The sequence below is a fragment of the Prionailurus bengalensis genome, chromosome A1 (genome assembly GCF_016509475.1).
Source record: "Prionailurus bengalensis isolate Pbe53 chromosome A1, Fcat_Pben_1.1_paternal_pri, whole genome shotgun sequence".
In the NCBI taxonomy this organism is placed as follows: Eukaryota; Metazoa; Chordata; class Mammalia; order Carnivora; family Felidae; genus Prionailurus; species Prionailurus bengalensis.
Window position 1 is genome coordinate 152,298,329 of NC_057343.1, and position 26,387 is coordinate 152,324,715.

Genomic DNA, 26,387 nt, shown 5'->3' on the forward strand with positions numbered 1-26,387 from the left:
CTCTACAGTGATGGTGCGAGTGATTTTTGTATTCTAGAAGAATCAGATCAGAAGAGGTGAATTTATTTCATCAAAGCCATAGAATTCCACTCTCCTAAGTGTTCACCTCCTCCTTATTGCCCATCCACAGGCACCAGAAGTTGAATGGGCTTAAGCAAAGTGGAGAGGAAGGTGGGAAGAGTGCCCTCCCATTATCCAGTTCTTTTTTTCTTTGCTGTGAATTCTAGTTCTACTCGGTTTTCTATAGTTTTTTTATACAGAAACGATATTCTGTTTTATTTTACTTTTTGTTATTGTCAATGCTGCTTATCTTAATTCTTCTCTGAAGGATACACTAGACATACAGAATGGAACACAATGGAACCTCCCTTAATTTTCTCTGAGGTTGCTGTGTTTGTACACTTGACTGAGGAATCCTTTCTAAGAGGCTTTTGTGTAGAGAGGGGGCTGGCATAAGGAGTGGGGAGAGCTAAAACAGAATCAAACTCCCTGTTTTCTTTTTTTCTCTGTTGTTTTTCCACCTAGATGATCTTTCCTGCCTGGGTTATATCTGCAGAGCAGCCGACACTCATTCTTATAAATGTGTTTATGTTTGAGATTGGATGTAGTGGAGGATGGAAAGATATAAAATGAGAGAAGGTGAGTTAAAGGGGGAGATTTTTATATTTGGATTGTTAGAATGCTGTCATGCTAGCTTTTTTTACTTGGATTTACTGAATTTTCCAGTCAGAGAGTGTATCAAAGGAAGCAGTTTAGCAATTTAATCTACAGAACTATTTCTACTTTTTTTTCCCCTCTTTTCCTTCTTTTTTTCTTTCTTTCTTTTCTTCCTTCCTTCCTTCCTTCCTTCCTTCCTTCCTTCCTTGTTTCCTTCCTTCTTCTTCCCTCTCTTTCTCTCTTTCTTTCTTTCCTCTAGAGTGAGTAAAAAACCTTATAGCCTAGAACAAGAACATAAAGATACTTATGTTGAGGACTGGTGGTTCCCAGTCTCTTAACTCAGGCAGTATCTACATAAAGCCAGTGAATTAGCTATATAATTTGGTTGCTTTTCTTCGCTGTTTGTTATTTAAACAGTGCAGAAAGCGTCCTATGTAATTGTGGATCTTATATGTGAAAAACTTATAGACATTTCAAAAGAGACTCTTCCTGAAAGCATGTTGTCCTCTAAAATGAGACAAAAAAGGTACCCTAATAACAAGTTGCAGAGCATATATTTTTTTCATATTTATTCAATTAAATTTCGGTGGGGGAAAATCATTTAATTTAACAACAAAATTAGGCATAAAAATAAAGAGGATTGTAGACAGAACAGGTGTTTGGAATTTGATGGTGACTTCAAAAGCCAGAAATCTTGGAAATTTGATTTTTAATTTGTTCAACATATTATCCCTTTGATTTAATGTGTCAATGCTTTGCATTATTTTCACTTAAAAGTTTAGCATGGTTTTAATGGTATAATTTAATAAATACTTCTATTACAAGTTTTCATTCCCAAAGTCATCTTTCTCATTAGTATGGTTGTACACCTGTAAAAAGGTCTTGTGATCATCTACTCTTTAGGAAAGGTTTTGTTTTCAGACTATTGGCTGCTTACCTAGGAACTATCCAGTCTTGTTGATATCCTAGCAAAACACACCCTGTTGGGTCTTATTGCTTAAATATTCCCACTTCTAAAATTACCACCACACCACTGGGGGTGAATGAATACACGATTACAATTTCAATTTGACAGCTTTAAAGGAAATGGCATAGGGATTTAATTAGACCCTCTCCATGTGCTTCATTGATTCTCAGATGGGTTTTCATTCTAGCATAAGCAGATGTGAATTCTAACATAGAAGTTAGATTTTCTTGCACCTTGCTTGGGTTATTCAAACCAATAAAACAGCCAACAGTTAGTTGCTTGAATATACAAAATCCAAAAGCAAAGTGGTTTGGGAATGCTGAGAGATAGCTGCATCCTTCATTTTCTTTCCCTTATGAAATAGATTGAAGTCATCAGGAAAATAATGATTTTTATGGCTCTTGATCTCATGCTATATGATGAAGAGGGAAATTAGGCTACAGTGAAATATTTTCATTTGGGGCAATAACGGAAATTTCCCAACATTATTAGAAGAGAAATATTATAGTTATTTCTTTTTCTGAGCTAAACAAAATGCCCAACTGAGACAGATATGAAAGCTATTGTTAAAATTAGTTACTGGAGATTCTAAGAGGGAAACAGTGTAATCTCTTCAAGATTTTTTTTTGAAACATATTTTTTCTTAAAATGAAGATAATATGCATGTTTATTTTAGAATTCTGGAAATCTGAGTGTTTCAACAGATACACTGTTCAATTTTCTAAAATGTGGGTTTGGACATGAATTGTCAGTAGCAAGAAAATAATTGAAGTTGTCCACGGATGTCTGAAATGACACACCACCTCCAGCCACCTCATTGGCCACGCAGTCGAGAGCGCCATCATAGCCTCCGTGGTTGACCTTGAGAAATATAATTAGGTAACTGTCTAGTTTTCTGAAGTCATCAGGCAGTCCACACCAGAGCCTGCACAATGGCCTGCATCCTTCCAGCCTCCACTTTGTGTTTTATCTTCCTCACATGAGCCCCATTATCATTTTTCTGCCTTGCTGAAACCCTCCTCTGCATCAACTTTTCTTCCCCCTTTCCTCTAACCTCACTATGTTAGGGAATTCTGGGTCCTGTCAAACTCTAAGCTACTAACAACTGAGTATAATTTCTCATCTGTGATGCCCCTTGGAGTTTATCCATCAGTTTTATTCCTGGAGGGAAACCTAGTGAGAAAGTGGTATCATTTGTTTTTCTCTAGGAAAAAGGAAGAGGAGAGAGAAAATTATCAGGCAGATGTATACCTACTAGCAAGTTAAACTTGTATGTATATGTCACATTTAGTTAAATATTTACAGGGCCAGGACAGAGAATTAGCCAGGCCTGATGACAAGTATCACCCACTTCCTGTGTTGCTTGAGAAATCTCTCATAGGGAAGCTGTGTTAGGTTAATTCCCCTATGCATCTGTCCATTTCTTGGGCATAATTTATGATGAAGCCATGTGGTGTCATGAAGAAAGAGTGGACAAGGAGTTAGGAAATTTGTATTCCAGTCCTGACCTTGCACTGACCAGCATGTGACATTATCTTCCTCCTCTGTAAATTTAGAGAATGACATGAAATTTATTGCACAAGACTTCCAATTCTTAAAATGATATATGATTCTAACTTATTAAAGACTTCCTTGACTGCTTAAATACTGTATTTTAATGCAAGAATTCCCAGGGCTAAATGGGTAAGGGGCACTAAGGAATCTACTCCTGAAATCATTGTTGCACTATATGCTAACTAATTTGGATGTGTATTTAAAAAAAAAAAAAGAACTCCCAGGTCTGCTACAAAAACCATATAGACATTGTTTATATTTGCAATGGCCAGAGGTATACAGAGAACAACTTGAATTACTGTGGTAGAATTGATCTCTACTTTTGCAAAACTCTTCTGACACTTGGGTTTAATTTTCAGGTTCTGGCAAAACTGTCCAGAAACAGTTTTCTGTCATGTTCAGGGAGGAAGAGAGTCTCTTTTCCCCTGGAAAAAAAAAAGTATTTTGTTGGAAAACAGAAGGACTGGGTTCTACCCATGGTTCTGCCACTAAGTAAGTAGGCAACCTTACGCAAAGCAAATGACTCTCTTCTTTGGACTTCATTTTTCTTGTCTGTAAAATGAGCCAGATATTCTAGGTAACGTTTAAGACTCCTTGTATTGTCAGAATGCTCAATTACAGTCCCAGTTAGAATCACTTGATTGACTCATGAGTTAAGAAAAAGGTTTAGGTTGGAAGCCTCCCCTTAATGTGTCAAAACAGGTCAAATTACAACTTTTCAGTGAAAAAAAATTTCTTTTGCTATCACCACTGTTAACCACATGTAATCATTTATCTTTCACAAAAACAGTAATTGTCATATTGCAGATATGGTTTTAAGGTCTCTAATGTGCTTTGAATTACTTGGAACACCACTCCACCCCACCCCCCCGACACACCACACACACAGTGTTCTTATAAATAACAAGTAAATTCTCTCCCCCACAAGGATACTAAATTTAGTCTGGAGAAGCATTCCACATGCTTTTAAACATAGAACTAGTGTCTAATAGCTAAGATCACTACCATGGTACAGAATTTTTCCTTCTCTCTTTTTCTTCATTTAAGTTTTATAATATCAGGGCAACTATTAGTCCTATCATAAAGTTTTACTCTTCTTATGTTTGACCCTGCATTTATTTGTTGGATAGGTAAATAAGAACCACTGATCATTAAGGTTCACTATTGATTACTAAAGTTTGCAAAAAGGAAAAAAAAAAGAAATATTACCATATGAAAAGTATACCTTGATTAAAAGTTACTTCCTGACTTTGGAAACCATAATTGTGAGAAACGGGTAACTTGAGTCAAGGAAATAGAATCAGTTGCTCGTGTAGGGAGTAGGCATATTTGAAATATTATCCAGAACTCCCTGACTTTTCTGGGAAGCTCCTTCTAGTGGATCTTCCTTTTGAACCTTGCCTGTCCCAGACACCAACATGCAGCACTGTATCATATGTAATGTCTTGGAATTTATATCCTGAGCTTCAGTGATGAGTCTTTCTGTTTAAATACATTGCTGTGATCCTACCTCTGAAAACTGGTGGTGGAAATATTGAAACAATCATTCAGTTTCCCATGTTGCAGATGCCTAGATCTTATTGCATTGTGCCAACAAGCTGCTTCTTTCCTACAAGAAGTGAAACAGAGCTCTTAGGGCCAGGTCAAAAAATTATTGGCTGGCAAAAACCAAACTACGAAAAATCATGACGTTGCCAATTCACTGACAGAAACTTACTGGTCTACTATTGGGGAAAATTAGGTGATAATGTTGTCAGTATAAAATTAAACTTTGTAATGTACATCATCTTGATTAAAATGACCAGATAGAAAAATTAAATATATTTGTGCCATAAGGACCAGACTATAGATTTGAATTCGAGCTCTGGACAGTTTGGAAGTAATATTGTAAATCTGTAAAGTACAAGACTAGCTTAATCTTACACTTGGTGGGGATTGTTCAATTTGCTAACCAATAGCTTTATTTTTTATTATAGGTAAATTGTCCTATGATTTCAAGATACAAACTGGGGGAGTTTTGTTTTTCTGCTTTACTTAAATGATACAAAAATTACATGTACAACCTACCTAGATATATGAAAAATTTCTGTAATTTTTTTTTCTGAATTTCAGATGTCAGTTTAACCTTCGTGGGCTTCTAAAATGGATTATCATCTAATAGGAACAGATTACATTTTTCACTGTGGGGGGAGAGGCATATTTCTGGGTAGTAGGTACACAACATCTCCTGTTTCCTCACCCCTACTTTATTTTAAATATTCAGACATGGGCATGGGTACTCTCCTCACCCCTTTTTATAGTTTCTGCCCTCTAACTGCTCTTCCTTTCCTTTGGGCATCAAAGTTTCCCTTGTGGCTACAGCTATAAAACATTATTTTGACAGGGTCCCAGAGGTAAAGTCTGGTGCTGTCTAAGGCGATTCAGCTCAGCAGATATTCACTGGATGATTATTATGGCTGGAGTGTTTTAGAGGGTGACTTTCCTTTTTCCCATCCTCTTCAAATCCAACTGCTCTGGCCCTTCTTCTCCTAAGGACTCATTAGAAGCGCACAATTTATCTTTCAGAACTTATCTTACGTGATAATGACTTTATGCATTACCCCTGCCAGATAACTTCTGCCTTTAAATGGTGGTTGCCAATGCCTTTAAACTGAAGTCTTGAAGTCTTAGTCACCAGGATCAAGCCAAGGCCTGCTGAAGGTGCTCAGTGTTGCTCAGATTATACCATTGAAAAGTTTCCCTGTTCACTCAGAGGAATGAAGGGGTAGATAAAGAGCTAAAGTTAGTTTTGTTTTTATTTTTAAGTGTAATAAATAAAATAAGGAAGTGCTTTTAAAAGGGAGCTTTTTTTTTTTTTTGCTATTACTAATTTCACCTTCTCTCTTGTCTTTTGAAATTATTATTATTATCAAATGACTGCAATAAACTTACCACAATTTTTTTAAAAATCACTCTTGGCACAATCAAAAACGCTCAGAAATGACTGCTTATCACATCAAACTTTTAAGTTATGATTACATTTGTGTAACCTCATCAGTCTTCTCAAGCTGCAAATAATAAACACCAGGAACATTTTTCTGTAAGTATTTATCAGCATGCTGTGTTGAAAATTAGATGGGGTAAAATATTGGCATTTGGTTGAATCGATCTAGTTAATTTATGTACTATAAAAAGTATAAGTCAATCCACTTATAGCCATTCAGTTGACACAACAAATTTTAAAATTGAGAATGAGAGTTTCATCAATGAGAATTGGGGAAGTACAAAATACTTATCTTTTAGACAAAGTTGTCATTTAACTCACTGAAGATTTGTTTGAAATGAGTTTGGAGAATTTTCGTCCATGCCTGAAGTGAGCTGGTTTGTTTTAACTGCTACTCTTTTTTTTTTTTTTAAGTTTATTTATTTATTTTGAGAGATAGAGTAGAGTGTGAGTGCGTGCGGTGTAGGGGCAGAGAGACAGAGACAGAGGATCCCAAGCAGGCTCTGCGCTGACAGAGCAAGCCCAGTGCGAGGCTCCGGGCTTGAACTTCTAAACTGTGAGATCATGACCTAAGCCGAAGTCTGTTGCTTAACGCTCTGAGCCACCCACGTGCCCCGAACTGCTATTCTTAAAAGGGAATAGCTAGATAGCTCAGTAGTTCTTTTCTAAATCATGAATTACTGTTTGTGATTTGTAAAGTCTAAAATAATACAACTACTCTTTAAAATACCAGTGCAGTGGGGTGTCTGGGTGGCTCAGTCGGTTAAGTGTCTGAGTTCGGCTCAGGTTATGATCTCACGGTTTGTGAGTTCAAGCCCCGTGTTGGGCTCTGTGCTGTCAGTTCAGAGCCTGGAGCTTGCTTCAGATTCTGTGTTTCCCTCTCTCTGTCTCTTCCTCTCACTCTGTCTCTCAAAAAATGAATACATGTTAAAAAAAATTTTTTTAAGACCACTGCATTGCTCTTTGGTATTTAGACAGCAAATGAGACAATCAGAGCTGATTTATGTGTATTTATTTTCAAAAACTATCTGGGGAAATCTTTGATTTTATTTATGAGGTTGTGTTTACCTATTTAAAAAAGTAAATCTGAATTCCTATACATGGATTTCTCCTCTAAACATAAATAACTCTTACAGCTTTCCCTTAAAAATGATATAAAATATTTTTATAGGTAAAGAAGCAAATAAGCTATAAAGAAACCCCACAAAACTCCTCAAAGCATTTTCCTTTCATTGTGAGAACTGAGTTTACCTTACAATTGCCCAAGTAAATGCTTGAAGATTTTCCTAAATCAACATGGTTATGAGTTGTCTTACTGAGAATAATAGCATTTTTTATTACTCTTATTTTTTAAGTCCTTTTATATTTGTGGGAAATTTTAACTTCTTGGTAAGAGGTATTTTCATTGGAGTAAAAATGGGACTTTCAGATGTCTGTCATTTTCTAAAATGCTTTGAAGTTTGAATTCTCTATGTATATCAAGAGAGTAAGTCCCTCTGAATAGAATGTACTAATAATAAATTTAGGATTTCAAGAATCAACCTACATTACAGTTACAAAACTATACCTGTTATTGACATCACAGTTAGCTTTTGTGCAAATTTCATCTGTGACAAGTATTTATTATACTTATCAAACTGCAGGAAAAAGGCTCTGACACTGAAGTTTTTAAAATAGTGACAGGCACTGAATGTAGATGGCCTTGGACCAATAGGTACTACGATAAGATAGTGCAAAGAGGTCAAAGCAGTTGTAGAAAATAAAAGGAAGTTGAAGTATTCATGGCTATTCGGCAGTTCATTTTTAAAAAGAGTGCTATAGTGGTGCCTGGGTAGCTCAGTCCATTAAACATCTGACTCTTGATTTCGGCTCAGGTCATGATCTCACACTCGTGAGCTCAAGCCCTGTGTCTGGCACTGTGCTGATAACACAGAGCCTCCTTGAGATTCTCTCTCTCTCCCTTTCTCTCTGCCCCTCCCCCACTCACACTCTCTCTATCTCAAAATACATATATAAATTAAAAAAATAAATATAAAGACTGCTATACCTCCATGAGAAGCCTGAGGAAAGGCATTGTAGTAGACAGAATTCCAATATGGCTCCCTCGATCCCCCTTTCTGGTATATAATACCCGTCTTTGGAGTAGGAACAAGACTTATGAATATGAAGGGACATCACTCTGGTGAGTATGTTACATTATATGGCAGAAGGGATTTTGCAGATACAGTTAAGGCCTTTAATCATTTCACTTTGATTTAATCAAGGGGAAGATAATCCTCAGTGAACCTGACCTACGCAGGTGAGCTCTTAAAAGAGGTCAGAGAGATTTGAGGCATTAGAAAGATTCTTCTCCTGGGCTTGAGGTAGTAAGCTTCTATGGCCGGGTGTAGAGAATCAGAGCTAAAAGTAGTCCTTAGTAAATGGCTTGCAAGAAAATAAGGCTATTGTTCATACAACTACAAGAACATGATTTCAGCCATCAACCATGGAGTTTGGAAGAGGATTCTAGAGGCACACATGTGATTATAGGCCCTGCCGACTCCTTGATTTTAGCCAGATGACTCCCTGAGCACAGGACCCAGTTGAATCATGTTTAAACTCTGAGCAAGAAAACCATGAGATAATAAATTTGTATTGTTTTAGGCTGATAAGTTTGTGTTATTCTTTTATGTAACAGTAGTTAAGCTTCACTTAAAAATGTAACAGCTTTTTAAGCTTTACTTAAAAATGTAGAAGAGCTATCAGCGTGGCAACAATAAAGCCCACCCTAGAGAATCTCAGATGGGGTGCGTGCCTTCCAGTTTCCAGTTTGCCACAGTCCCTGCACTCCCAATGTCCTGTCTGACCCTGAGATATGAGCATCCGTTGCAGTTCATCATTGCACTTACCCTGTTGTTATTCTTAAAGAATGCTACAAATGTTATTCCTAAACATTTTTTTTCTGTACTCGTTTCTCTAACCAAAGTGGAAGATGAAAGATGGAACTCAGAGGGCTCCTTATTTCTCAAGTTCAATCTGCTTTCTTCATTTCTGATCTTGTTGACATTTGCTATTGTGACCCCTGGAGATTAAAGAAATAATTGATTGGGAGCACCTAGTATAACCTGGACCAGATGCTTAGCAAATGTTAGTTTCCTTCCATCCAGCCTTTCTTGTAGGTGTTTTGAAACATTTGGACCCAGGATAAAGTGGTTATAACAGTCCCAGTGATTGTAAGTAGAGTGGTATAGCAAGATGTTGAATTCAAGCAGGAAAGACTAAGATTACATTTCTAGTAAAGCAGAGCATATAAAGAAGGAAGACAGTATGATAACCATGTAGGTGACCCCAATTTTCCCTTTCTATCTCTTCTAAAATCAATGGAATTTCTCCCCAGAGCCAGGAAAGGGAGAAAACCATCCCCTACTGCAGTGTTCGGTTTCAGTTGGCTATATATCCCTGGCCTCTGGGTGAGGTTAACTGTGCAAAGGAAAGTCACACTTTCAGAACAGTTAGATATTTTTTCTCACTAAACCACATTCAAGACACTAATTCCATTTCTTTACTGGCTGTAGATAGGTGAATTAGCAAGAAACCATTCCTGCATTGTCTTCTAGTCTTCAAATGAAGCCTAATTAAAGAAATATATAGTTTTTATTGAGCCGCAAGAAAAAGGGACATGGGGCACAATTAAGTTCGCATCAATAATTAAAGCCATAAAATTATTAATGTAGCAAATATTACACATTAATAAGAAATATATTTTGTCACCAACCGCTTCATAAAATCTTTCATAATCTATAATCCAAAAGGAGAAATAGAGAAGGAATATACAAGAAATATTATGTTGTAGCCATAAGTTTATTGCTGTTGAAAGTAAGATGTTTGCCATATTCCAACATTACCATTTCAAACATAAAATTGTTCTAGATCAGTAAAAAAAAAAGGTGAGAAGAAAGGATGTAATTATGATAATAATGGCTTGTATGTAACATGAAGTTTTTTTAGGGAGATAAAAATATTTATCAATCTGCCCAGTATTTTCCTCTGCTAGAAGACTACATGTTCAATAGATAGAGAGGAGGTGCCTTCTCCACCTTCACTCCATATCTCTTCTCTGGCTGAGCTGAATTCATTCTGCTCTTGCCCTCTTTGGAGAGAGATTTGATTTCAAAGTGAACACTCTGATTCATGGATCACCTACTGAGAACATTTCTTAATCATTAGAAGTCCTGTGGAGAGTGTTGAGGAATGGGTATTCATCCCCTCTCCCACCCACCTGCCCATCCTGTACTTCTTTATCATAGTCCTATCACCTGCTTCTGCCATCAGCAATCTACTTGCGCATATCCTGTAGCCTTATACAGCATGGCCTTATACAACGGGCGTCTGGTGGGCTTAGTTGGTTAAGCATCCGACTTCACCACTCCACATCGGGCTCTGTGCTGACTGCTTGGAGTCTGGAGCCTGCTTCGGATTCTGTGTCTCCCTCTCTCTCTCCCCCTCCCCTGCTCATGTGCACTTTCTCTTTCTCTGTGTCTCAAAAATGAATAAACGTTAAAAATTAAAAAAAAAATAGGTACCAGTAACAAATATTTAAGGTAACAAATACTTAAGGAATAAAGGAATGAGGTAGTAAGAGAGTTGTTTTGTACCAATTAAGGTTAAGATTGCATTTATTTGTTGCATGATTTAGAAGCATCTCAACCAGATTCTGTTAGTGCATCCAGTACTTAAAAGTTAGTAAATACCTGCCATGAGCAAGTTGTTGGGGTAAAATAAGGTGAAGGAGGTTAAGTTTTCTGTCTTTTAATCCAAGAGGGAAAAGGTAATATGTAAGTAGACTGTAGAAACTGTCAGAGAGAGGCACTAACAAAATAAAATAGGGGGTTCACAAGTGGAAAATGAATAGTTAAGAGTTAAGAAAGCTTCATGGAGAGAATGACGTTTAGAATGTGTGGTAATGAAGGGAAGAGGTTTTAAAGAGGTAAGATTATGGGTATCTTCGTGGTTAGATGTGCAAAGAAGGAGCATGAGCAAACAGAGGGAAACTCTACACATGCTCAGGGATAGCATGTTTTCCAAGCAGGCTGAAACAATTTCCAAGAAAGACCTGGAAAATGAGGCTTCAAGGGGTGGGTTAGAGCTCTGTTGAGGTGGCCTTTGAGTGGTAGCCCTGGAAGGTTAATGATCAAACTCTGTGCATCATCACTCCCTATGGCGTGTTCTGTGTTTTCACACTTGGCACTATGCCAGTTTAGTTTTGTGTCCTTTTTTAAGGGAATTGCACTCCCAACAGCATCTAGCTCTCCTAGACTGGGTCCTCTGGCTCCAATTTCTTTTGTATCTTTCATGGTTCTTTGCTTATAGGAAATAATAACTACCAATTCATTATGGATTATTATTTTCTAATTTGATCACTGAATAGTTTGGCTGATCTCAATTCCAAAGTATCAGTAAGTTCTATATATCGTCTTAATTTTCCCGAGAGCATTGTGGAATAAGTATGCTTATTTTACAATGGATCAAAACCAGGTGCAGAGATTAAGATAATTGTTCATTTTCTTCCAGTGAGACAGGAATCCACATATGCTTATTTCAAATCCTGGGCACTTCCCTTTGTACCACATTGTTGTAGTATCTAGAATATGGAAGATTTAACACTTTATAAGACCAGCCAGAAGGAAGGAAAAAAGATACATTTCTGGGGTCATAAAAGAGAAACTGAAGAGAAGCCCTCTTCCCACACAAATCCAAATTTCACTTGGATCCAAGTGTTCATTGTGACCCAGTTAATCTTTCTCATAGATTTTAATTTTGCCTGTATATTTTATATCTCATCTCTTTATTTTTTTTCATTTTTTATATCTCATCTCTCAAGTCTTTTTTTTTTTTTCCAAATAATGTTGGGCCATCATAATATTAGCTATTATTTGCCAAGCACCTACTACTATATACAGTGAGCTATACTCACTGTATAGCTGCTTTACACATATTGTGTTTATTCTTCTTGGAATTCTGCAAGCCCATTTTATAGAGGTCTCACTGAACTAACTTTCCAATCTGGTCCTGCTTTCAGATTTTGAGATCTTCCCTCCTGTGCCCAAAGCTACTGGTTTCCAGCCAGGAACATTGCTTACTGAGTCCATTCTTCTGCTTCTTTCTGAACACACGATTCAGGTCAAGCACTAATCCCATAGCCCTATGCAACTTCTCCAAGAGGAGTTTCATTTGTTGCCCATCTTCCAAGTCCCCATTGTGTGCCTGATTCTAGTCTAATTGCAGGGAAGCTATTGAGGGACACCAGTACAAACCATACTTTTTATCTTGTAGAGATATCTTTCATCTTATGGGGACATGCATACTTCAGTTAAATCAAATACAGAAACAATTACACGGAAATCAATGGAATATATATATGTATTATGAGTTCTAGAAGGTTAGAGGGAGAAAGAAGAAGAGGATAGAGTTGAGCCTTGAAAACTGGGTAAAATTTGGGTGAATAGAAAAAAAGAAATGAGCATTTGGTGGACATGTGAGCACCATGAGAAAAGGTGCTGGCCTGTGAATGTGTTTGTTTATTAAAACACTCTGACTCATCTTTGAATTCTTTCTTGGTTCTTCCTAATGACCTATCAAAAAACTATTTTTGAGCCACTCCACATGGTTATGGCGTGGAAAATTTTTGTGTGTAGCTCAGAGTAAGACTTGGTATAGCTTAAATGCAGTTTAATGTCAGAAATCAAGCAAAGGGCTGATAGGCCTAAAGGTACAAGCAATAGTTATGGGCAATCATGTAAAGACTTTCCGCCAGACAGTCATTCTAACCTAAAGTGCTAACCTCCATCTGGTTTGGACTACTAACTTAATGTGTGGGTGGAGGTGTGAAATTTGAAATCTTTTGAAGAGACTAGGGCAGTATTTAACCTCAAAAGAGTGTGATTTCTGTTGTAAAACTTGAAAAAAAAAAGATGTGGTTGGTTACACCACAAACATATACATCACCTCCAATCCGAATCTTGCTTGATCATATGACCGCGATTTTTTCTTTCTGCCCCTGATACAGATATCTTATGCTAAACCACCAGGGATAAATCTGCTCTGAACATGTTGAATTGCTTCAGAGATTTTCACTAATATCAGGTGGTTTTCTATAAAGCAGTGAAGCATCCAGTGACTCTGGATTCACCAATTCACCCCCAACCCCTTCTCTCAGCTGCTTGTGGATGGCACCTAGAAGTCCTTCATACTGTCTCATCTTGTATTATTGACTTCAGCATCTAAAGCAATGCCAGCAGGGTTAGGTTTCCAAGTTATTGTGTATCCAGGGTTGAGAACCATTGATTTAGAATCTTCATATTTAAAAAGGTGAATGTAGTGGGTTTGAGTCATGATATAAATATCATAATGGAAAAGCTCATCAAGTTGAACCAATATCAACCTTTTTAGAGAGGATGAGAAATGTTCCCAGTGGGATTCCTATTCTATGCTAAAAGAAGAAGGCTTTCAGGAACTGGCCTAAAGACTACAAAAAGTTAGAAATTGAGTCTTCTGTGTCCAAATCCTGTGTCCTTTCTACCAGGTTATTCACTTTGATTTGGTATGATTTGCTCAAATATCAGAGCCTTGGAAGAGGTTTTCTTTGACTGTCCAATCCAAAATTGTCTTTCTCTAGCAAATTACCATGTTTTAAATTATTTGTACATAACAATACACTACCTGAAATCATAGCAAGTGGTTCCATGAGAGCAGGTACCTTCCCTGTCTTGTTCACTGTATATCCCCAAGCATCTACAACAGTGATTTGTATACTGAGTGCAAATATACTTGTTGTTGAATGAATGAATGAATCAATGGGAATTTTGCATTCCTACAAATCTTTCAATTCCGTCATGTGGCTTATGTCTAGTTGGAGGTGGAGCAGGGACACTTTTAATAGGATAGGGGGTTTCTCAGAGCAGCAGCTGTATTTGAGGCAGAAAATCAATTTCTACCCTGGATGACATTTTCAAAAGAAGTGTATCTGGTAGCATGGAACCTTCTGTCTGACAGGGCTTATGTCAAAATACTAGGATGTCTAGATGAGTGGCCCACATTCTGTAGAAAGGGTGTGCCATTCAAAGATGCCCCGAACTGTACCTGCAATTTAGTCCTTGCTCTAAAGACTTTTTGCCCATACAAATAAGAGGGTGACTATGGCTTTGTGAGTATACTTCTGCTTAGCAAGAAAATTTGTGTGCAAATGTATATATTTGTGGACATTTTATAAGCTTGGTGAGGAAGAAATAGGGGATAGCGGATTTCCCAAGTTAGTTAGTATTTCCAATATTTTTGGTAATAGGGTGGAGGATGCCTGTCTGGTATGTTCTCAAATATTTGAAACACAGCCATTGTTTAAGACTAAAATTCACAGTATGATGGAAACAATATCAGAAAAAATGTAGATAATTAATCACAACTTACGCAAAACATGTTAAGTAAATGAACCCAACCACTTGTCATGTACACACCATTGTACTAAGGAATGCTTTTCCTCATGATATTCATTACTGAGGAAAATTGTTACCAAAGTGGTTTAGCTTCTCCGTTCCCATGTTTGGAGTTAAACATTTTTAATGGTTATCTACTTCCCACTGTCTGCCTAGGACAAGCCTTGTCTTGTCAGTAAAGTACTAAGCTTAAGACCAGAATTAAGATAGGGTTGTGAATTCAGAAAGATAAAGACAAGCTGGAGGCTGGTCTGAGGAGTCAGAGGTGGTGAGGGGTAGGAGGTGGGGGAGGGAGTAGGGAAGGAGAAGGCAGGGAATTTGGTTTTATGTGTAGGCAGAGCAAGGTGATGGCTTTCTTTGTGCCATTCAGCATCCTAGGGAGTATTTGTATTTCTTTCATTCCACTTTTCCTTCTCTCCCTCCTAATCCAAACACACACACACACACACACACACACACACACACACAGATACACCTTCTTTAATAAGGAGACAAGTCTTTTATTTTATAACTAGAGAAGAGAATACTGCAGGTAGAAGACAATTACTGATTGATATTCTCATACTTTTGGAACTAACTGATAAAGGATTTTTTTCCTGAGCTGGAAAAAGAAGGGAGTTAATAAATTTGGGGCTTCTGGTATGTACCCAGTTCTGTCTTAGGAGAATTAAATATACTTTCAAAATTTCATTTAATATAAAATTTAGATGATCTTAGGTAGGCAATAAGAAACCCTCCTAAATGGGAGGCCAGCTTTTCTGCAGACAAAATGTGTCCACTTCAGAATTTTCCTTGGAGCTGGATTTTTTCAAAATGGGGAACACAGGATAAAAAAGTGCCTAGGTTTCCATCTCTGAATCCCAAGTGAGTGTATAGTTTAAAAACATTTTAAAAAGTAAAACTAAAACTGTTAAAAATAAGTTAAAGTAATAAGAGTATGTCATCAATAAGTTAATGACTATTGCAATTATAAATTAATAGTCGTGGCTTCTTTTGACCTGCCCCAGATGTCATGTCAATTGATTAAATGTTCTGAGACAATGAAATGGAAAAAGACAACTTTATTATAATGCTTCAGGCAGGGAATATTTTTATTTTGCTATTAGGAGCACATCCACATGTCAATGACCAATTCCATTTGGAGAAAAGACACTTTGAGGGATATGTACAATTAGGAACAATTTCCAAGGTGAATCTTGGGTCTGAACTAACCACATCTGTTATTTTTAGTTTATATTAGGAATCATAAAAGCATTCTTAGGCTTTATTTTGACTCAGGGCAAAAGAGTTGTTGGTTCCACATCTCATAGGTGTCATGGGCTGGCATGGCCCTGCTGGGCTGGCATCCTCAGTAGACAGTGCTAGAAGCATGTTCTGCCTTGGGTCTCCACACTTCCACAGATGGGGAATAAATTGGAAAAGGTGTGAGGAAACTAGCATATTTCCAGCTGCATTCTCCTGCTAGCCATTCTGAATGTGCTGGGGATTCTGTCTTCTTGTGGGTGATTTGGCAGCCAGGGACCTGCCTTCTGGGACAGCTGTTTGAGCCTCATCTTCTCTGTGGTGATGGGGTGAATCTGAGAGGAAAAACAATCACTTTCCTAGAAAAATATCTTCCTTGAAAAAAATAATGGTACCTACTTCATAAACTCTAGATAAGAGATAAGAAACCGTGGATGAAGGAGAGGTATATTTGATATGGGGGAATAGTTGATGGTAAACCTGCTTGTAATTTGATCAGCTGGACAAAAACTGGTGGTTTGGCAGGCAGCACTAAATCCCAAATCACTAGAAAAAAATGGTCTGTTGAGTGGACCTGTAGGCATATAATCTGATATCTCATAGCCCGTTACATCAGGAATTGGTTACTTATGGGGACTAAACAACTCTGCAATGGCCCATGGCTCTGTCCCCCCCAAGGAATAGGCAGCACTTTCGTTTTGTCCCCAGAGACCATGATTAATGTAATATGTAGCACATCTGTTTCAGGCCAAACTGTCATCTTTCCCTGACCTTCTCCTCTGAATTTCTGTTCTAGTCATTTCTTATTTTTATTATTTTCTTGATCACTTTTTTATTATTATAACATGTCCCTTTTAAAATGTGGAAGATCCAAATAGAGCATAATGTTTAAGAATATTTATAATGCTGGTCATGAGCAAGAAGTAGAGAATCATGACTTTTGAATGTTCTACTTTTTAAAATATAGACTAGTTCACTGCTAATTTTAGTGACCAAATTTATTACTGGATTATACAACTAGAATGATTTATTTTCACTTTTGTTAACAGGCTTGGAAACCAAGAACATCACTCATTCACAAATACATTATGTCCCAGACACTGTTTTGACTCCAGAGTTGGAATATGGTGGTCCTTACTGTTCTAGAGCTCATAGTCAATGGGGGATATGAACGCTAATCAGTCAGTTGCAATGCAGTTGTATTTGTTTTTGTGACAAGAGGAAGAATAGGATGGTAAGAAGGTATATAGAAGGGATGCCCGTGGTCAGGGGAGCCTTTCTGAAGGAAGTGCTACCTAATTTGAGGACTTCAAGAACTCCTCTAGAGATCACTGGATAAAGAATATGAAGCTGATACGATGGTATGTACAGTCACCCAGTTCTGTCCCCACAATGTGTTGCCATATTTTGTTATAACTTTAAAATAGGAACAGAGGGGTGCCTGGGTAGCTCAGTTGGTTAAGTATCTGACGATTTCGGCTCAGGTCATGATCTCTCCACTCATGGATTGAGCCCGGGGCTGAAATCACAGAGCCTGCTCAGGATCCAATCTCTCTCTCATTTCCCCGCTTGTGCTCTCTCTCTTCTCTGTCGCTCCCAAAATAAGTAAATAAACATTAAAAAATAAAATAAACTGAAATAGGAACAGCAATAAGACACCAAGTGATAAGAGACAGTACGATCTCCTGGATCTCACCTACCTTAAATTCTGCCCTTTAAAAAATTATGTTTGGATATTTGCTATTTCATCTTATTTATAATTTTGAGAAGTATTTATCATCCATAACTCATTACAGAAGTCCTTTTAAAATGTGGATAAATCAGTTTCTTTTCAACAAATACTTAGGATGGTTAATAAACAATTTGCTATTACTTTTATTTTTATTTGTGCTAGTATGAAGAATCCTTAGGAGATCTTTGAAAAATTATTTTCATCTAGAGATAACAATGTAGAAGAGTAAATTGTTTGGCAAGCTATTTGAAGCATATGGGCAGAGATACAAGTATTTACTGCATTTGTAAGTTTCATTATGACTCTATAAAATGCAGCATCATTTGTCAGTAAATCAAAGCTTATAAAAGTGGCAATTGTAAATGCAGTTGGTTGCAATATCAAGAGAATGGGGATTAGGAGTGTAACTGAAATTCCTTTTATGATAAATTATCTAGCTCCTGGCTACCGTGTATGAGCTCTATTAACTGCCTATAAATTGTTCATCATAAAATCTAGTTCATTCTTGTTAATTAGGCCAAAGCTTTTATGAAGATTTTTTTCTCCTCTCTCTGAAAGCCTAGGCTGACAGGAGAGTAGCTACACCAGAATACTGAGAAAGAAAGGGCCCTTCTGCTAAGCATGATGCTATGTTCCTTAAAAACTGATAATTAAAAAAGAAATTCCTGAATCAAAATTACTCTGGCTTTTTAAGAGAGAAAATGGAATCATTCTATTGTAGTCACAGAAGTTTAAAGACAGCCAAAATAATTGCATCTTCTAACTTCAAATTCTCTCAATCAATAACACGCAAGAAAGGAAGAGTGTATGTATTAAAAGGACTAGATATACCCATTAGCAATGATTAATACAGAGCCAAGTTCCAGAAAGACAAATAGACATATCAATTTTTTTCTGGCACATCATTCCACATCATTTTATTATGCATTTTTTCCCATGAAATTGAACTTTTATTCAAAATTATCTTTGAAGAAATCTATTTGTTGCTCACCTTCAATTTTTTTTTTCTGTTGTGTTTTGCTTTTCGTGGCGCTCACATAAGTGATCAACTGGCAGTGAGTGTTATGTTTATATTATCTCATATTTTGCATTGCTAACTGGCTCCCTTGATACCATTTAAGGTGCATCCCTAATCAGCTCTCACGTTTCACACTTGCAATCTCTGGATTTTATGAAGAGTAGACACGCTGTGCCCCAGTTCTGGACGCCAAAGTGGTTGTGACTTCAGGAAGTCCCAATAGTCAGAGCCACAGGCTGAGTCAAGCTATGTGATTGCTCCCCTGAGATGTAGTTAGCAAGCCTCTCTGACAGAGGCCAGAGGCAAGGAACAGTCAAAGACTAGAAAAGTCGAGTCTGTTTGCACACACTCCTGTGCTTAACACCCATTACGGTGCAATTAAGAATGGTCAGAAGCACTATTATATTTGGAAACCCCAAATAACAGCACAAGTTAGGGGAAAGGGGGAAAATCAGTTCAAACCAAGGAAAAGTAGTATTTATATATTTAAAAAAGGAGGATTTTTGCTTAAGTTACTGGTTTCCCTTGTAAATGCTAACATTAGCTAACAGTTAAAGAAATTGTAGAACAATTAGGTGAAGTGTGTTTAATTTCCAAGATCTTATGGGCACATTGAGTTTGTCTCACTCCTTTGCAGTTCACAGGACCCTAACTTTGTATTTTATCCTGGTCCAGCTTCAGGGTAATGTTGGCGGCTCTATAAGACTGTGCTGCAGATAAGAGCTCATTTAAGTTCATTCTAAATTAGATGTTTAGGAAAACAATGCAGTTCTTTGCACTGAGTAATAGTATGGGCTCTGCAGGGGGCTTTCTTGGATGGACTGTTGTTTGAATGAGTAACTTGAATATTAGGCTAATGTAATGCTCCAGGGGCCTTCCCGGTGAATGCCTTGGAGGGAATAAATTGCAACAGGCTCATTTTTTTTTTTAAATAATTGTAGAGATTGCTTAAGCTCACCTAACTCAGTTTTAATTGAAATATTTTTTTTCCTTTTGAAAGACTAAAAAAAAAAGCCTTTAAACATAGTATTCATTTTTACAAACTGTTTTAAAAATTCTTAACTAAAAACAAAAAACCATTCAGTTTTTATTATTATCACCATCATCGTTATTTTTATTATAATCAAAATATTGAATTATGATGCATGGATAGTGGTCTCCGTTTTCATTGGATAATTGGGGTTGTTTCTAAGCCTCTCTTTAAGCTGTGAGTGGGCACACAGAAGTTAATAAATACCCGGTTTGGGAAGAGAAAGCTTATGGACTGAGTGTTTGTGTCCCTTCTCCGCCCCCAAATTTATAATTTGTATGTTGAAGCCCTAGCCCTGATATGATGATATTTCGAGGTTGGGCCTTAAGGATATAATTTGGTCCATATGAGGTCATGAAGGTGGAACTCCCATGATGGGATTAATCTCCTTATAAGAAGGGGAGGAGACACCAGAACTTCCTTTCTTGGCCACATGCTGATATAGCCAGATAGCAGCCTTCTGAAAGCCAGGAAGATGGCCCTCACCAAGAGCCAAATCTGGGAGCACATTGATGTTGGACATCCCATCCTCCAGAAATGTGATGAATACATGTCTGTTGTTTAAGCCACCCAGTCTATTTTTGTTATTGTTGTTATAGTAGCCTGAGCTGAAATACACTTAAGACAAAATCTCTCAACCACAAGGAGCATAATGTAGCAATGATGGAAACATGTAAAGGAAAAGAGCCTGGGCAAACAGGGGAAGAAGAATTGGGGAGAAGGCACCAGTGTTTTGTTTTGTTTTTTAAACTATTTTAGTCCCCAGATAACCCTCACTACTTAGGCTCTTTTAGGCTTGCCCTTCCTTCCTTCCTTCCTTCCTTCCTTCCTTCCTTCCTCTTTCTTTCTCTTTTTCTTTCTTTCTCTTTTTCTTTCTTTCTTTCTTTCTTTCTTTCTTTCTTTCTTTCTTTCTTTCTTTCTTTCTTTCTTTCTTTCTTTCTTTCCTTTTTACTAGAACTAGCCAGGTGGCCTCACCTAAATGCAAGGAGACTGAGAAATGGACTCCCTGGCTCCATAACCACTCTGTAGCAGCAACTCTGCACTATAGACAGAGCACACATTTTGGTGGACAGCTGATGGTCTGTAGCACAACATTTTGTGTGTTACTTTAAACTGAGAAAATGATTTTTACAGCTATATACTCTTTGCATTCTAAGGGCACTTTTAAGTTATGAGCCAAATATTTTTAATGCCTAAACATTCAGTCAGTTCAGTTGACCAGCCAGGTAATTGAGTGGAGGCAATCTACTTGGTTGTTTGACTGAATTTACAATTACTGGGCTGAATGGAATGTTTACTTTGGTATAAAAAGTTTGTGCAGTAGTCTTATATAGATATAATCACATTGCTGCCAGTGTAAAATTTGTCTTTGTCACTATATTTATTTTTCTAGACACTGTCACCTTCTCTAATTTACTTTCCTGAATTCCTTGTAGAATGCTCCATTGTCCTAGGTTATTCAGAATGCTTCTTTCAGAGCTTAGCTGAGAATATACTGACCAGGTTTGTCTCAGCATTTTTTCAACACAAGCTAGTTTACATATTTTATTTTTGCTGTGAATACCAGATGAGGTCAATCCTACAGATCTCTTGTTTAAAAAAATAAAAATCTCTTTTAGAACCGTGTTGATGGTCAGACTATTAAATATATTGAAAAGATGTCCTTAAAAACAAATTATATTTAAAAAGGTCTTTGTTACAGATTTTTTAAGGAAATTTTTAATTTTATCTCTATTTCTTAGGCTTTCAGTCTGTATTTTTCTAGCTTAGATTTTAGGGTGTTATCTCAGGCTTACATTAATGCCTAGCAATATGCTTTTATAAAGCCAGACTCAATTTGGCAAACATCTCTACAGTTAGAGAAATTTGGAGTTGAACATTTAACATTGATTATGTACTTATATTTAAAATGCAGGAATTCAATAAAATGATCCATTGACAAATATAATGAGTGCCTTTTCTGTAAAGGTTGCACAAAAAACGAGTGATTATCTCCAAGGAATTTACGCTCTGGACCGAATCACAACATCTGGCACAGGAAAATTTCATAGAGAGGACAGGACATGTGTAAAAAATGTTAACTAACAATCAGAGATAGCCCATAATAAGAGCCTAGTGGGTAGAGTGGGAAATCAGCTGTGTAGGAGGTCAGGGGAGAGAGGGATCATCAAGGTCTGAAGCAACTAGGAAGGAAACGTAGATGGCATGAGTCTGTAGGACGGATCTAAACAGAAGATGTTTAGATAAGTTGAAAGGTAAGGAGGTGGGCATCTCAAAAAGGGATACATGCAAATGAAACTGCAGAAGCTAGAATCCGTATAATGTTTTATTAAGTGATAGTGAGTAGACTTTTCTACAGGAAACTTCAGCTTAGTGAATGAAAATAGTTTAAACGTTGGACAGATAGGTTGCTATCAAATTGTGGAGAGCTCTAAATGTCAATTTGATAAGTATGGCCTTTATTTTATATTCACCAGGGAACCACTGGAGATTTTGAGATGGTCTATTTATTGAGAGCAACTTAGATCCTAAATTTGTCACCAGCTCTGGATTTCTCTCCCAAGCCAGGATTGTGTGAAGTCATTACAATTTAAAGCATACTGTCGGTCGGTCATTCCCTGGACTCCAACTTCTGTTTCACCCCCAACATACAGAGTAGAGAAGAAATGAACTACTACATGGAGATTGCTTTCTCCTGCTTATCAAGACAGAGTGGTGTACATTCACTTCTTCTTTTGGGGGCATGTGTTCCAAGAAGAAGCAGATTTCCATTACAGACTTGAAACTGAGGTGTGTGAGGAGCACACAGATATCTTCCTTTGAACTTTGAAGGAGATAATTTGCTGTTAACATAAAAATAAGACTATTCACAAATCATTAGCTCTGAAGACAAATGACATCAACATTGTGAGGTACTCCGCCTGTTGGACAAATACAAAAAGAATCAATTGTGGCATACCTCTTGACTAAAGAGCATCAGTGAATAACTGCCTGCAGGGCTTGTTATATTTCTGAGTTGTATGTATGGTTTACAGTTGCGGCCATGTGGTAATTGCACCAAGTTGACCATATTAATAGTGAGTTTATCTACACCATCTGCTGTTATATTGACATCTACGTTTTTCAGCATAGCACCCTATTTTTGTTCTTTCTTCTTTTCCTTCTTCATTTCCAACCATCCCTACTGATGTCTGCACCATTTCATGTTATCAAAAAAAGGAGGCTTTCAGTGGAGAAGTGATGGATGGCAGGGATAAGTGACCAAAGAACTCAGTAGAAAAAAGTTGTAATTCATGGCCCCATACAACTGTAAAAAGGTGAGTCTTCGGGTAAGAAAGTATATGGAGTAAGCGTGAAAGAGACAGGAGGGTTTAAAAGAATCAAAGGAAATGGCTGACAGGATAGAGGAGAATGAGGACCATACATGTGTAGGATAACGGCAGAACAGTTCAGAGATTAAGACGGCATTAATGTGATCATCAGAAAGATACTTCAAAGTTTTGGCAACACACTCCAACAGCAGTAACTCCAAGGAGCCTTCTGAAATCAGGAGCCAACAGGTGAGGTTTCCTTTCTCTTTATTCTTGAATTGAAGTCAAGATTAACTTGTATAAGCCCCATTTTCTGATGTTTTAGTTTGTTTCCAAAGCGCTGTTCCTTCCAGTTCATTTTTTCACTTATCCTCACAAGGTAGCTGTGATAGCTTCTGAGCAAATCTCCTGGCACCCAACTCTTAGCTAATTCCATTAGAAAACACTGACTTTGTGTGTGAAAGGTGAAAAAAATTCTATTAAATTGTTGCTAGATTTTTAGAACTGGAGCTAAAGTTCAGGAAAGGCTTGGGGTTCCAAAGAGTAGAAAGATAGAGAAAAGAGCAAACGTATATGTTCAGTATAAGCCAACAGAATTAACCTGGGCATTATTTGAGCTTTTGTTCCCTGAAGCCATGGATCAATGGTGCAGAAATAGACACTCACCTCTGACAAAGAAAAAGCATGGGTACTGGCATGGGAGGGCATGGTTCCTTTTCTTTCAGCCCCAGATCAAATTTAAACCTGTGATTTTGGAGCTTACTCATCAGAGGAGAAATATCATGAGCTATTTGCTCTCTCTGCTGTAACACAGCTCTGGCAAGCCTGGAAGTTGTGTTGAGATCGTCAAATCTATAGTCAAGGACCATCTTTGTGAATCATGAAACCATATGCCACTGGTTGTCTGAATTGGAGGAAAAAAACACCCCAAAACAAAAAAACCCAACTCTACACCAACGAAACTAGTGATGTGCTTAGACAGTGCCAAGGGCCATTTGACCATCTTACACCTTCTCAATCTATGCATTTAAAAAATTTGTTGCTACTGCCTGAACCATGTAAAATACCAGAACTCCTGTAGTGCTAACAAGGAATAAAGATCTTGCACCAGATGGTGCCTCTTGTCTCCATCTATCTCTAGCCCAAACAATCTGCCAGAGTTTTGAAGAAAAATACGATGTGATCATGTTGCAAAGTATATGAAGAAACAGTATGAAAAGTAATCTGGCTCAAGCATTGGAATCCAGAAAGAAGGAGATTATTATGACTGTGAGCCTATGGATGAGAGGGTATTGTTATCCCTGAATTTTAGTCCTTAAGACAAATGGTATACCTGGGCACAGCTGGAAGGTGAGTATCTCACCAAGATGTCTCTTAGCATCTCTGCAACATATTGACATCAGTGAATATAGTCAAAATTTCAGAAATTCATCTGGATATTTTTCTTATATAACATAAAATGAACAGTTTGATGACTTTTATAAAATTGGGTATGAGGGATAGTACACAGAAGAACTTCATTTAACTTTTTTTTCCCTATATTTAGCCTTTCAAGTTCTGAATTTGGTCATCTTAGTGACAAGAACTTTGGTACAATTTTTATGTCCCTTTTGCAAGATATCGTTAAAGTTTTCTTTCATAAGCTTGGATGGGATTTTTTTGGTCATTTTCCTGCTTCTCTATAAGCCTTTTGTGGCCACCATGTTTTCAAGTATCCTGCACTTCCATACTTTGATCAAGGTATTGGTACCCCTTTGCCATAAAATCCTTGACAATTTTATCTAACACAGGATCCTAATGTGCTTTATGATCAGGGGATATTTAGTGGGAGAGAAAGAATCTTTCAGGTATTTTCTAGATGCAACTCATCTGAACAGACAGTTTAGTTTTAGGTTTACTTTTTGTGCTTGGCCTGGAGTGATGTAAATGGTGAGCCTAGAAAATAACGATGATATGATAGAATTTAGTTCATTGGTGCTGTCAGCATGTGGTCTGCACGCTGATTCTGATCAGCAAATGTGTGAAAGGTCTATGATGAGGCAAATACAGAAATTGAGAGTCAGCATTTAGAAACTTCTACAGCAATTTGACATAGCTGTGGCATCCAAGCATGTGATCACTTTTCCAGAAGTTCATTTTATTTTAGTTTACCTAAGTATCAGTCCATGATGGTTTGGAGGAAATAAAAACCATGTTCAGTAACCATGTTCAGACAGTTTAAGAGGCCTCACTCTAGAGTCCATAACTGCATCATTTTATGTAAGATGGATTGAAATAAAGACAATGGATCCACGCCCAAAGAGGACGTTATAGCAATAATCTAGCTATGCGTTTACCATCCGTCAGGAGCTTTAATGATAACTGTGAAAGGAAAAGGACACAACAGTCACTCTGGGAAGGAGTGGGATGTAGTTCTGAATTGAATGGGCTGTGCAATCAGGAGACATGTGCATCCCCAAGCCTGGTAAGCAGCATGGATGGCATTGCTACCAGTTCACATAAGAGAGCCTCAGTGGATAAAGAACCCTGCAAACACTAGGAATTCCGGCTTTTTAGTTTTCAGTTGGTGCTGGCAAAACATCTATTTAGAAATTTGCAATGAGCCATGAAAGACTGTGGATCTCAACTGAAGAGTTCAATATTAGAAATTTAGAACAGATGGGAAATTCTCCCTGATAGTTTTACAAAGAGAAAAGAAGTTCCCTCTTCACGTTTTCTACTATTTGAGATGGTATGGTTTGCAGTTTTTCTTTTCCCTTTCAAGGTAGATGTAGTACGTGGAAGCAGATGAAGGACACATACATGCTCAGAACACTTCTGTCTTTGCAGGATGTGTTGGCACATTGCGAGCACTTGAAAAATGCCGGAGCTGGGTTAGCCCATTGAAAAAGTCACAAAGCCTACTTAATGATGATGTATCTAAATGATATTTTAAGTAAAGCTTTTGTTTGTTTGTTTGGTATTCCACATTTGAATTTCATCAAAGAAAGAAAATCAGAAATGAGTAGTGATTAACTCTTTCCAGGTTATCTCCATAAAACGTTTTTTTCCCTCCCTTTAACCTCTTAATAGAGTTGTGATGTTTTCAGTGCTAACAATAGTATCACTATGATTTCTGATTCCTCATTGTACTATTATTAGTGATTTTGTTAATTTCATTTTAAACATTTTGTCAGTCTATACGATTTTTATGGGCTGTGAAAATGATCCATAGGAACAATTGTTTTTATTGTTGCTTCTGTGGAAATTCTATTACAGAATTATGGCTGAGGGAAAGGGTGACACCTCATCTAATTCAACACACACACACACAAACACACACCACGTTCCTACCAGATGATCTCTTTGACTCCTTGGTGCAGGGAGTAAAGGAAATATTGGGACTCAGGTAAACATTCATCTCTCTGGGTCTAGGAGACACTGGC

The 26,387-nt window shown here is 37.4% G+C and overlaps 1 long non-coding RNA gene across 1 annotated transcript in view; it reads left to right on the plus strand.

Annotated features, from left to right (window-relative positions):
• LOC122491086 overlaps positions 1-24,074 on the plus strand; it is a 108,899-nt gene extending 84,825 nt beyond the window's left edge. Inside the window, exons 3-4 of the long non-coding RNA XR_006299277.1 lie at positions 526-639; positions 22,129-24,074. This is a non-coding gene — a long non-coding RNA (uncharacterized LOC122491086). The remainder of the gene's footprint in view (positions 1-525; positions 640-22,128) is intronic.
• Positions 24,075-26,387: the final 2,313 nt, after the last annotated feature.